General features: G+C 45.7%; 2 long non-coding RNA genes across 2 annotated transcripts in view; both read right to left on the bottom strand.

The window, feature by feature from the left end:
* LOC144990399 (uncharacterized) overlaps positions 1–12,654 on the bottom strand; it is a 108,448-nt gene that overhangs the window by 24,085 nt on the left and 71,709 nt on the right. The window lies entirely within an intron of this gene.
* LOC144990393 (uncharacterized) lies at positions 5,829–8,276 on the bottom strand. The gene is made up of 4 exons (XR_013654387.1): positions 8,056–8,276; positions 7,882–7,958; positions 6,577–6,715; positions 5,829–5,863 (listed from the first exon to the last, which is right to left on the bottom strand). It is a non-coding gene; the product is annotated as an uncharacterized LOC144990393 (long non-coding RNA).

Here is a 12,654-nt window from a genome sequence, read left to right as displayed (position 1 = left end):
GTGAAGGTGTCTGCTGTAAATATAACTATTGCTCACATCCATGTTTATGAATGACTAATTATTTCACTCACATAAATTAATTATAGTGTGGGAACAAAATATTTATTATTTTACCCATGTCAGGTCACGGGCTCCTTAGTAAGACAATAAAAAGAAGAACTTTTTTTAAAAATACCAAAAGCCTAAACAACCCATGTATAGAATACAAGCTTTGATAAAGAAAAAACACCAAGGCTAGAAACAGACAGTTCTTTGTGGCTGCCAGCAATAACTGACTTATTATTAAAAAGACTGAAGCATCAGCAAGTGTCACGCGCTTTGATGAAAGGTTTGCACCACTTTATGCTATCCCAGCATGCAAAGCACGTACATCCTGACTCTGAGACTCAGATATCAGACACCTCCCCTCTTCGTCATCCTCCTCCTCCTCCTCTTCATTCTCATGCTCAGCCTCACTTCCTGGAACCTGCATGCAGAGACACAGCATGGGATGGTGGGATTAATGAAGTCATCAAAGGGAGAACAGTTAGCAACTTTTGTTCAGCATCATCCAAACTTACATGACATTCATTCTAATGCAGAATAATGGTCCCATTTCTACTAAGGCTGGGTTGATAAAAATCAATCTGAATCGATCCAAGATTAACAGATCAATAATCGATCCGTAAAAGTAGAGATCGATCTTTTATGCCTTTCCTTTTACGGTGACCTAACAGCAGTAAAGCCAAAGCCTTCTAGCTTGAATCAGGATCAGGAATCAGGATCAGGAATCAGGAAATCTTTATTGTCATTTTATCACATGATAAAACGAAATTAGGCTCTCTGGTCCTGGGCTAGTCGTTTACATTCAGACATAAATAAATAATATGATATCAATGTGATATCAATATGTTAGGGTATGGTTCCTGGTGAGTATTGCACAGAAAGTATGTTTCCAATTGCACAGTATATTATATTAAGCATTGCACAGCCCTGTGATATTGCACATGAGAATTAGCTTGCTGTCCATGGAGGGGGGGGGGGGGGGGGTGCAGTGATCAATCGGAGTTCAGCAGTCTGACTGCTTCAGGGAAGAAACTGTTCCTCGGTCTGGTGGTCCTGCTCTTTATGCTCCCCAGTCTCCTGCCTGAGGGGAGCAGGGAGAACAGAGGGTGTGAGGGGTGAGTGGGGTCTTTCAGGATGCGGGAGGCCCGTTTCCTGCATCTGGTCGTATAGATGTCAGTGGTGGACGGCAGGCTGCAGCCCACAGTCCTCTGTGCAGCTTTTGTCACTCGTTGCAGAGCTTTCCTCTCTGCCGCAGAGCAGCTGCCGTGCCACACCGTGATGCAGGAGGTCAGGACGCTCTCCACCACACACCTGTAGAAGAAGGTCAGGACTGAGATCCCCATCCCAGCACGCCTGAGCCTCCTCAGGAAATAGAGGTGCTGGTGTGCCTTTTTGACCAGGCAGGAGGTGTTGGTGCTCCAGGTAAGGTCGCTGGAGATGTGCACGCCAAGATACCTGAAGCTGGAAACCACGTCCACCACGTCCCCTCCGATGTGAATGGGGGTAGGGGGGCATCTGTCCTTCCTGAAATCCACGATCATCTCCTTGGTTTTCTTCCCATTGATACAGAGGTTGTTGTCTCTGCACCAGCTCTCCAGATGTTCCACCATCACAGTGTGGCCTAGTGAGGCTGCATCAGCCCTGCAAGACTGTTTCCAGCACACAGACTGGCAGATCTTCAGGGAGGCAGCTTCGCATGAGGGGGAGGTGGACCTGGAGGATTATGCATCAGGAGTCCTCGGGTACATCAGTAAGTGCACGGAGGATGTCACCAGCACCAGGACTGTAACAAACTACCCCAATCAAAAACCCTGGCTGAACACAGAGGTGCGGGCTCTGCTGAAACACAGGAATGCTGCGTTCCAGTCAGGTGACAAGGTGGCACTCAGAGCAACATGAAGGGAGCTGCATGCTGGAGTAAGGAGGGCCAAGGCCGCCTATGCTCAGAGGATTCAGGGACACTTTACATCGAATGACCCTCAGAGTATGTGGTAGGGCATTAAGTGCATCACGGACACCAACACCAGAGATGCACAGTGCACTGAGAACCCCTCTCTACGCACTCAACCTCTTCTACTCCCGCTTTGAGGACTCCAACACCGCCCCTCCCAGCACCAGACTCACCATCCCACCTGGCGAAGAGCCTTTCAGCGTGACGCCTGCTGAGGTGAGGAGGACCCTCCAGAGGATCAACCCTCACAAAGCTGTTGGACCCGACAACATCCCTGGACGGGTGCTGAGGGACGGTGCACACCAGCTCACAGAGGTGCTGATAGACATCTTCAACACCTCCCTGAAGCAGTCAGTGGTCCCCACCTGCCTGAAAACCGCCACCATCATCCCAATCCCCAAAACATCCACAGTGACAGGTCTGAATGACTATCAGCCGGTTGCCCTGACACCGATAGTCATGAAATGCTTCGAAAAACTGGTCATGGCCCGCATCACAGAATCCATCGATATCACCAAGGACCGGCACCAATATGCATACAGGTCAAACTGATCCACAGAGGACGCCATCTCCTCTGTGGTCCACACAACCCTCACCCACCTAGAGAACAAGAACACGTACGTTCGACTGCTCTTCGTGGACTTCACATCAGCTTTTAACACATCATCCCGCAGACCCTCACCCAAAAACTACACACACTTGGACTGAGCCCCACTCTGTGCAACTGGGTCTTGGACTTCCTGACAGACAGACCACAGCCTGTGAAAATCCGCAACGTCTCCTCCTCCCCGATCACCCTCAGCACCGGCTCCCCCCAGGGCTGTGTGCTGAGCCCCCTCCTGTTCACCCTGCTCACGCACGACTGCACAGCGAGTCCCCCCAGCTGTCTGATCGTGAAGTTTGCAGATGACACAGCTGTGGTTGGACGCATCTCCAACAACGATGAGTCCGACTACAGGCAGGAGGTGGAACATCTGCATCTGCATCCGATGAGGTATAATGGAACTTCCCATTGGACGGCTCATGCTAACGCTCGGTCTCCCTAAACATACATTTGCTGACTGAATGAACAGCAAACCCGCCGGGTGTAAACTGTATTAGGTCAATAGAAAAACATATGTAGATTATTAATGTATTTCTATACAAATATGACTAAATGTGTCAAAATTGAATCCAATCAATCCAGGCTCTGGTGAATCGCATTTAAACCGATTCTGGAAATTACTGATTCTATTAATTATAGCCATAATTCCTACAGCATGTCAGCTAGTTCCTGCCGTCATATGGATGTAAAAATCACATATAACCCTTGTGCTATCTTAGATGACCCCACCCTTGGGCTTGTCGCCCCTGTCCTGTGGGGGGGCGTTCTGGGGGGGGGGGGGGGGGGGGGCATTATTGGTACGGGTCGGGGGGGCTAACGGGTCGGGGTCTCCGCTGAGGCAATCAGTGGTTGCCTCGGCCGGTTGGCCTCCTCGGTCCCGTCAAGGCCTGACCAGAGCTCCTCTAGGGCCGGCGTCTGGGGGTGGGGGCCTGGGCTTGCTCCGGGGGGGGGCGACGCTTTCTGGCTCCTCTCTCTCTGTGTGGGGTGGGTGGTACCGGGCCTGGGGTGTCGGCGCCTCCGGGGGTGGGGCCCCTGGGCTGGGTGGCCCTGGCCCCTTTGCTGGGGGGGGGCTGGGGGACAGCTGTTTGACCACCGGGGGACAGTCTACCAGCTTTCCCCAACTTACCCCCTTCCTAATATAACCTCATATTAGGGTGAGGGGGTGGGGGGTCTAGCCTGCGATGCGCCTTGGGGGGGGGGCTACTTGGCAGTGGCCCCCCTCCTGTGGTTGCCGTATGGAGTGGGCCCCCCCTCTTTCGGTTTTATTTGCAGCTTAGACATGTAGGGTCCTTGGTAGGGGGGGTGCTTGGACATCACTGCAAGCAAGCAGCAGATGTCCTCCTGGCACCCTACCCGCCAATTTTAACCGCACCTTAGACATTTAGGGCCCCTTGGTGGGGAGGGTGAGGGGACATCACTGTGAGTAATCAGGAGATGTCCCCTTAGTGCCCTACTCGCCAATTTTAACTGCACCCCCCTTAGTACACACACCCCTCCCCCTTCAATATATACATTCCAACACACACACATGCACACACACACCCTCTCAAACACACATACACGCACACACATTTTGCAAGGAAGGTGGGACCTGGGTCCATCTGTCCCCTTCCCCTTCCCTGGTGGGGGGTGCGGGCCTCTTGGCGATGGCGGCCGTGTCCCTTGGTTGCCGGCTCCCTGGGCCCGGCAGTGCTCTCTCCGCACGGTGGGGGGGTTCATATTACACCTGAGCCAGGGGTGTTCGTGTCCCTGGGGGGTGGGTCCTGGTCCTTGCCCCTGAGCGCTGGGCCCCGACAAACTTCCAACATGGCCGAGCCTGGTCGGGCCATATTTATAACACCCCTTGTGGGCCACCCTTTTTTCCCCGGGGTTCCCCCCTCCTGGGCGGGGGCGGCGGGCCCCTGCCTTGCTCCTACCTGGACCAACCGTGGGCCGGGTGGGTGGCTGCCTGGAGTGCGGAGCGGGTCTCCCTTGGGGGGTCCTGGCTCGTACCCGGGGTTGGGGCGGGGGGATGCCCAGAACTCCTGGGTGGTGGTGGGGTGCTCGTCTGGGGCTGTGGGCGTCCTTCTCCGGTGGGGCCCTGCGTTGGGCTCTTCCAGCGCGGCGGGGGGGCTGCTTTCCTGGCTGGGCTGGGGCGACGCTTTCTTTCCCTCCACGCCTCCCTGCTCTCTGGCTCTGGGGGCCTCGCGACGGTCCTGCTGGCCCTGGCCTGGGTGGCGGTCTTGGTCGCCCGGGGGGCGGTTGTTCCCTGCCTGTTCCCGTGTGGCGTTGGGGGAATTCCGGCTGCCGCTGCTGCTGCGGCGGGGGTCTGGGTGTGGGGGTGGGTGGGCGCTCCTCCTCCTTCTTTTCACATTCCACCATCCATTTTAGAAGAACATAAACACTCACCTGAGCACAGGTATTAGCTCACCTTTGCACTTATAGTTTGCATGATTGAATGAATGAAAGATTTCACACTAGTTGGTTTAAAGGCATAGGTATGCGTTCGTGAAAACTATCTGTTTTGTGTACATGTTGACATGTGAACATTTTTTGCAGCCTGCAGGTGTGTTGATAATATTTGAGTGTGTGTGAACAGGCCCCGCCCTTTTTGTACTACATTTGAACCGTACCGTAATGATAAACAACCAGTAAACCTGTCTGCTCTATGCTGCTTCATGGTCTTACCCCCCCCTCTCACTATGACCCCCCCCCCCTTTGACATCCCTCCCTCTTCTTCCCTTCTTTCCTTTTCCGTCCAGTCCAACACCAAAGATTTTGAATCATGGTTGAAATGAATAAAGTTTGGCCTCAATTACAAAAGGGGTTTATTCAGACATACCTTTGGTTTGTCTGAAGATTAATAACCCCTCTTGTTAAAGTAAAATATGTCCAACACAAGAGGCCCTCAGCTCTCATCTGCCTGCCTAGCTGTTGGACAGGACAAGTTAAAAAAAATAAAAATAAAAAAAGATGACCCCACCTTTACATTGACATGTTCTCCCTACCATGACAAAGGTGGATAAAGGTGGAAAGATTTCATGTAATCCATGGACACCAGTGAAGATCACAAATCAGTGAAGAAAAAAGGTTTAGCGCACTGTCTAGTGGGTCTAGATGACCCAACTCCCAATGTTAAAGTGCCTAGGATAGCACAAGGGTTAAATAAGCTCTGAGGGGGAAAAAGTGAAATGAATTTCTAAACCTTACTTTGACTTTTTTCTCGCCTGCATCCTCCTCTAAATATCTTGTTCCTTTTCCATAAAAGAGTGAGGGGGAACCGGCTGAAAAACATAACGCTCATGCTCAGTGTCAATGATGAAGTACTGATGGAGGAATAAATTGTTATATTATTTAGCTTAAAACATGAGATAGATGCAAACTGGAGTTTGATCAATGTTAACTACAATCAAACCAGCTTTTCTTAGAGAAATTCATGTGAAATGATTTTATGCATTGATTTGATTTTCACAGACAGAAGACATTTTAGAAAACTCATAGTTTTGTTGAAATACCGTATTTGTTGACAAACTATCTAAATCTGAAATCAATGGACACATTTTGAAAACTACCAAAAAATAAAACAGAAATAAGAATATGGAAAAGATTGTGTGTTTTTAAAATGACAGAATGATATCCTGGGTCAAATCTGAGATCTTCTGTCAGGGTTTCTTAGGTCAAAGAAACTGTTAGCTGTTATTTTTCTTTCATGAATTCATGGTTTTTTAAAAGTATTTATTTAAAAGAAAATACCCATTTATTGGCAGAATGGTAAAAACATAAGCATGCTGTATGTTTTAAAGTGCCTCACAATGGTTCTAATTTGGACACTGTCTGGTTATGACGAATGTCTGACAGCCAAGAAAAAAACATTTCTGTTAGCGAAACTATGATTGTTTTCATTTACATGAATAATTAAACTAGAACTGTCAAACTCTTTCATTTACAGTTAAAGCCTCCTTAAATCTTTAAGCAAGAATTAGTGGAAAAGAAACACCTTGGGTGCAGTAAGCTCAACTTTTGGGTTATTCTCAATCTCCCACAATCCTTCATTGAAGCCTTTTCTTTTGTTGGGCTTTGCATACTTCTCTTTGTTGAGCAAATACGGGAAGATGTCTTTTGGACCAAGAAACGCTCTGTAAAAAAGAAAATATCAGGTGTGAAAATGCTGTCAGTAGTTTCTGCCTCATCACATAGATGTGTGTGTTTGTGCATGTAAAAATGTTCATTTTAGCAAGAAGACGGTCAATTCTAAGCAGATAAAGGTTAAGTAAAGGAACAACACAGCCAGTTCATATCTGTTGAAGGACATTGAATTTGAAAGACATATTTGCATGTCTTGTTTGCTTCCACATAAAGTATTTATTACTTTTCTAATAATAAATAATGAGATGCATTGGATACACAAAAAGAGTTTCCTGAGAGTTTTGTTTTTGTATTTAGTACATGGAAAATCCAGGTAAACAGTGCATGACAGAACAAAAATACAAAGAACAGGACACATCTCAAAGATCACTTTCTAATGAATGCAGCTTAGCATCATGTTGTCACTAATACTGCATTCTTATGACTAAGAATCACTTTAATAGCAAATTAAAGTTATGTCTTGGTTAGCCTGGTAATTATGTCCAGATCTCCCCACAGAAACTGTAAGATAATATTTCTAAAGTGTCACCTAATGGAAAGAGTCAAAGTATCATGCAGTGAGTCATGCAGTGAACAAATCCAAATCTATTTGACCATGTCATAGTATGCACATGTTATATTGCTCTTTGGTTTGACCTCATTTTACATATTGTATTGAAGTGTGGGGAAATACATATGAAACTAATATAATGGCCTTAATTCTATTACACAAGAGAGCTATTCCAAGTATTTACAAAGCTAAAGTTAGAGATCACACAAATGAACTTTTCTTCAATTCTGCTCCTTTCCAATCATGAAAACTTTCAATATTGTACAACAAACATGTAAACATTTTGAAAAATAAATGTTTTCATTAAAGTGAAGAAATAAATGAATGAAATGAAAATGAGTTGTAACAAGTGAAAGTGTGTTTCTAAAGCTCATTTGTGAAAAGAACATCTGTGTCTGAACTGCATTACAAGTAAAGTTTGAGTTTCTGCATTTTGACTTGAACAGAATAAGATTAAACATGAACTGTTCTGAAGTAAAATCATTTTTTCTTCCTTTGAGGTTTAATATTTTGTTGTCACTTAAAAGCAAACTCATAAGCAAGATAAATGTTGTACACTGCTCTACATCAATGGATGCAAAACCATCAAAAGGGCGTTTCACCTACGTTTCAAGGGTGCCAAAGAAAAATATGGGGTACTTGATGTTGGATGGCTTTACAGCCCCATCCGGGACCTCATCGATCTAGAAAGACAACAGTTGATATTCCACACACCGGCGTTTTGCTTTGTTATAAATGATTGAAAAGCGTTGAGCTGTTTTATATTTGCTTTGGACTTACTCTTGCAGGCCAGTGAGGATACCCTTCATTTTAGCAAAAATAAGGTCCGCTGGTTTCCAGTCTCGAGCCGACAGTGAAGATTTGGCACAGAGCATGAGACTGCAGAAACAAAGACAAGAAGATTCATGGCAAGTACACGAAGGAGAACAAGTCTGCATGGGGCAGGAACAAGGTGGCGGCCATCTTGGAGGCTCCAGGGGACGGCACACCTGTGAGGGAAGATGCAAAACAAGCAGAGGAGGAGCAGAATTCATTCGTTCTAAAGGTGGATGGATATGCATCTCAGTCTACACCACGGAAAGGTCTTCTGATGGACAGCGGTGCTTCTGCGCACATTGTGACAGATGAAAAGGCCTTCAGAAGGTTTGACAAAACTTTTCATCCAAAGAATCACGTGATGGAGTTAGCAGATGCCACGAGGAAAACTGGGAGTGTCCTGAAGAAAGGCAACGCCCAGATCGAGACAAAGGAAAGGTGGTGAACTTCACTCTTTCATGTGCTCTGCTGATTCCTGAATACCCACAGAACATCTTGTCTGTGGAGGCTGCAGCTTCTAAGGGAGCAAAATTCCATTTTGAGAAGAGCAACAGCAAGATGATTCTTCCTGATGGAACAACATGCAGCTTGAAGGTAAAAGGCAGACTCTATTACCTGGAGACTGTAGAAAAACCAGATGATGACAATAATGGTGAATGTAACACCTGTTTTGATCTAAAAACCTGGCATGAAGTACTGGGTCATTGTAATTATGGTGATGTGCCTTAACTTGAGTCGGTTGTGGATGGCATGAAAATCAGAGAGAAAGCTAAGAAACCAGGTGAATGTGAGATTTGTCTACAAGGCAAATTTACTCAAACCAGAAACCGAGAAGGTGATGCCAGAGCTAAAGCTCCATTAGAACTTGTACACACGGACCTGGGGGGCCCTATTGCACCAGAGTCATTTGAGGGGTACAAGTATGCGATCACTTTCACTGATGACTTTTCAGGTGCTATTTATGTGTACTTCCTAAGAAACAAAAACAAAGCGGTTGAAGCTACAAAACAGTTTTTAGCAGACATAGCACCCTATGGTAAAGTAAAACGTCTCAGATCAGACAATGGGACTGAGTTTATTTCAGAAGAGTATCAGACACTGCTGAGAGACACTACGATAAAACATGAAAGGTCGGCTCCATACTCCCCCCATCAAAATGGGACAGCGGAGAGGAAATGGCGAACAACAATGGCGTGTTTGAAATGGTGAGGTGTATGCTCATAGAATCAGGCTTACCCAAAGAGTTATGGCCTTATGCAGCCAGGATGGCTACAGTGCTAAGAAACCGATTACTGTAAAAGAACAGGGGAGACACCATATTTTCTATTCACTGGTAAAAGACCAGATCTATCCAGAAGGAGAAAATTTGGCTTAGAGTGTATTGTATACAAACAAAACAAGAAAAAGTTAGACTCTAGAGGCAAAAAGGGGATTTTTGTTGGTTTTGATCGACATTCTCCAGCAAACATGGTATTTTTTCCAGAAACCAAGACTGTGCTGAAACACAGACTGATACACTTCATCACAAAAGAAAAGACAGAGAGTCAGACGCAGACTGACACAGAACAAATGGGAGACTTCTTTGTAGAGCACGTACCAGGACCAACCAAAGACATTCAGTCAGAAGCAGAACAGATAAGGACTGACAACCAAGAGACAGACACCAACGTGTAACCCCCGTTACAAATACACTCAGTAATAATAGAGCATTTTACAATGATATAAAAAGGTCAATAAATATTAATAAACAACATGATAAAAACAGCTAAAAGTTGTGGGGATAAAAATATAGTTTCCCTTTTGGCTTTTCCCATCAGGGGTCGCCACAGCGAACGAGTCACATGGTAAACTTGGCAATGTTTTTATGCCAGATGCCCTTCCTGACGCAACCCTCTTAAAGCAACCGGGCTTGGGACCGGCACAGAAGTAGAGAAGGGAATAGGGAGCAGCCCGGAGTCAAACCCTGGTTTCACGGACGGAAGGCGCCGCAAACCAGCACGAGCTAAACCGGCTCCCGATAAAAATATAAATAGTATTCACATTAATAATTTATAGGTTTTAGTACTATTACTGTTTAAAAAGAGAAATTGTTTTTGTTGTCGATAAAGTTTAAAGTTTTTCAAGAGCCCACCCCAACCTGTGCGGTTCGTAGCGGAGAGAGAGGCCTGTTTAGGGCAGAGACAGCAAGCACGCAAAGCAGAGCAGCCATTAGCTGAAAAACTACGGTGAAAAACTAAAATAACGGTGCAAACCTGTTGTCTAGCCAGACTGGAAGAGGGGTGTGAGCCAAATAAGATTTTATGCCATTACAAGACGAGTTTTGGTGAGTTTTTTTTTTGTATTTTACCTACTTTTGTGGCGTGGGTTTTGCCGTGATGAGGCGAGCCCAGAGTGAGACCAATTCAAGTTGTGAAAAGACGACAAAACATTACTTTTGAGTTATTTATAATTTTCTTTGACACTTCGAAACATGAATGTATTTTATTTGATGTATTTTGGGTATATTTTGTGTGAAAAGAAGCTAATTTTGCAAGTAGATTTGGATGTATGAAAAAGAAAAAAGAGTGTGACAGACAGAGCTGTGGGTGGTGGTTTGTCCCTCATGGTGTTCCATAGTTTAGCATTCATGGCCAGCACCTGTCTGTTGAGCTGTGATTGGCTCACAAGGCTGATAAATAGCGGCAGTGGGAGCTCCATCTAGATGGGCGGTTCCGGCTGGGATGGCGGACTGAGCGGACGTCTCTCGCTAAGCTCTCGCCTTTTGCCCCGATCTGCACGGTAAATGTCAGAATTTGAAAACTGAGAGAGAACGGTTTGACTGGAGAGCAGTTGCGCGATAACTTTATCTTCGTTTTGGGAAAAAAAAACATCTTGGTGAGTTCCCCTTTTTCTGCTTAATGGCGACGAAAAAAACAAGTCCGAAGCAAGCTCCAACTTTGCAGCCGTCGGCCATGATGAGCGAGCATGACTATTCCCAGATGGACGTCGTTTCTAGTGTGAAAAGGAAACCACCACCTACTCCCACAAAGTCCACGGGACCACCTTTGAAGGTGAAAGCGGGACAGGAGTCTAGTATTTCCAGATCTGAAGATGCGGTTTTGGCTGCAATTGAAAGGCTGACGTCCAAAATAGAAGATTTTGGAAGTCAGCTGCGTGAAAACACCGTAATGGTGGCAAACATCTCCCGGCTCGTTGAGATGAACGCGGCTGAAATAAAAGACTGTAAGGCAAAGATCGCAACGTTGGAAAGAGAAATCCCAAGGATCGTGAAAGAGAACCTGGAACTGAAGGAAAAAGTTGCCGATCTGGAAAGATACAAACGAAGATGGAACTTGAAAATTCATGGACTGAAAGAAAAGGATGAGGAGAACATCAGGGAACATGTGGTTGGAATCCTGTCCAAAATCGCACCACAGTGGGCAGACGTGATGGACACGACGGTGGACACGGTTCATCGACTGGGGAGGAGGGAGGAAGGAAGACATCGCCAGGTGATCCTGCAGTTCGTCACGAGGCGCCATAGAGATGCTTTCTGGAAGATCACCAAGAACTGCCAGATCTGCAAAGACCTGGGGATCCGCTTCAAGGAGGACTTCAGCAAAGCAGACCGAGAAGCTCGAGCGGCCGTCTGGCCCAAGATGGAGCGGGCCCGAGCTGAAGGGAAGAACGTCTATTACAGGGGCCATGTGGGATACATCAACGGGACTAGAGTCACTATGGAGTGAAATATTTACAAGGAGGTGACCTACCTATTTTGCATTAAAGAGTTCATATCGTTCTGTTTAAATTGTTTTTTACTCTAGTTATTCTAAGTTTTAACATTTGAGTCATTTTGTTTACATAATAGAGCAAATCTAAGTTAAGTATTTTATCCTTTATTTTTACATTTTACCTTTTTTTAAAGTATTTTTTCTAAGATGCGAAAGGTTTTAATTAATATGGTTATATAATTTGTTATAACAATTTATACTGTTTTCCAGTGAAACATTTCATGAAAATCATCATATAATGGTAAAATTCTCAGTTTCATATTTAGTAAATAGTTAGGGGCACAGCTAACCCTTAATTTAAGACACCAGCTTCTTTTATCTTAAATTTTCTCGTTTTTTTTGTTTATATCCTTCTGTGTAGGGTTGTGCCGATGGACGATATCATCGTCCATCGTGATGGGTGACTGACATCCCGATGGAGAGACCACCATCGTGATGCCACGCCCCCGCCACGTTGCGCGTCGACACCATAAGCCGCGGTTACATGTACAAAATATCTTGATGGGATCAATGGTCGGATTAGAATCCAACCGTGTACATGGGCCCAGAAAAATGTTTTTAGATTATAAAAACGTTCACTAAGGTCACACTTTCCGTCGGAATAAATCATTCGCACATGCGCAGTAGGGTTTGAAAAACGGAAGGATATAAACTCCGCCGAGCGGCTTTTTTTCTTCAAACTTTATTGTATGTAACAATTCAATACAAAACATTGTTAAACAGCGCCGAGCGGCTATATACATTGACATGTCAGCTCGGTAATATACGAGACGATCTTCTAAACCTGCTTTTA

The sequence above is a fragment of the Oryzias latipes genome, assembly GCF_053564925.1.
Source record: "Oryzias latipes strain Hd-rR chromosome 1 unlocalized genomic scaffold, Olatipes_Hd-rR_3.1 chr1_Y".
Taxonomy (NCBI): Eukaryota; Metazoa; Chordata; class Actinopteri; order Beloniformes; family Adrianichthyidae; genus Oryzias; species Oryzias latipes.
Note: the sequence above shows the minus strand (reverse complement) of the source record. Positions and strands in the feature narration are given on the sequence as shown.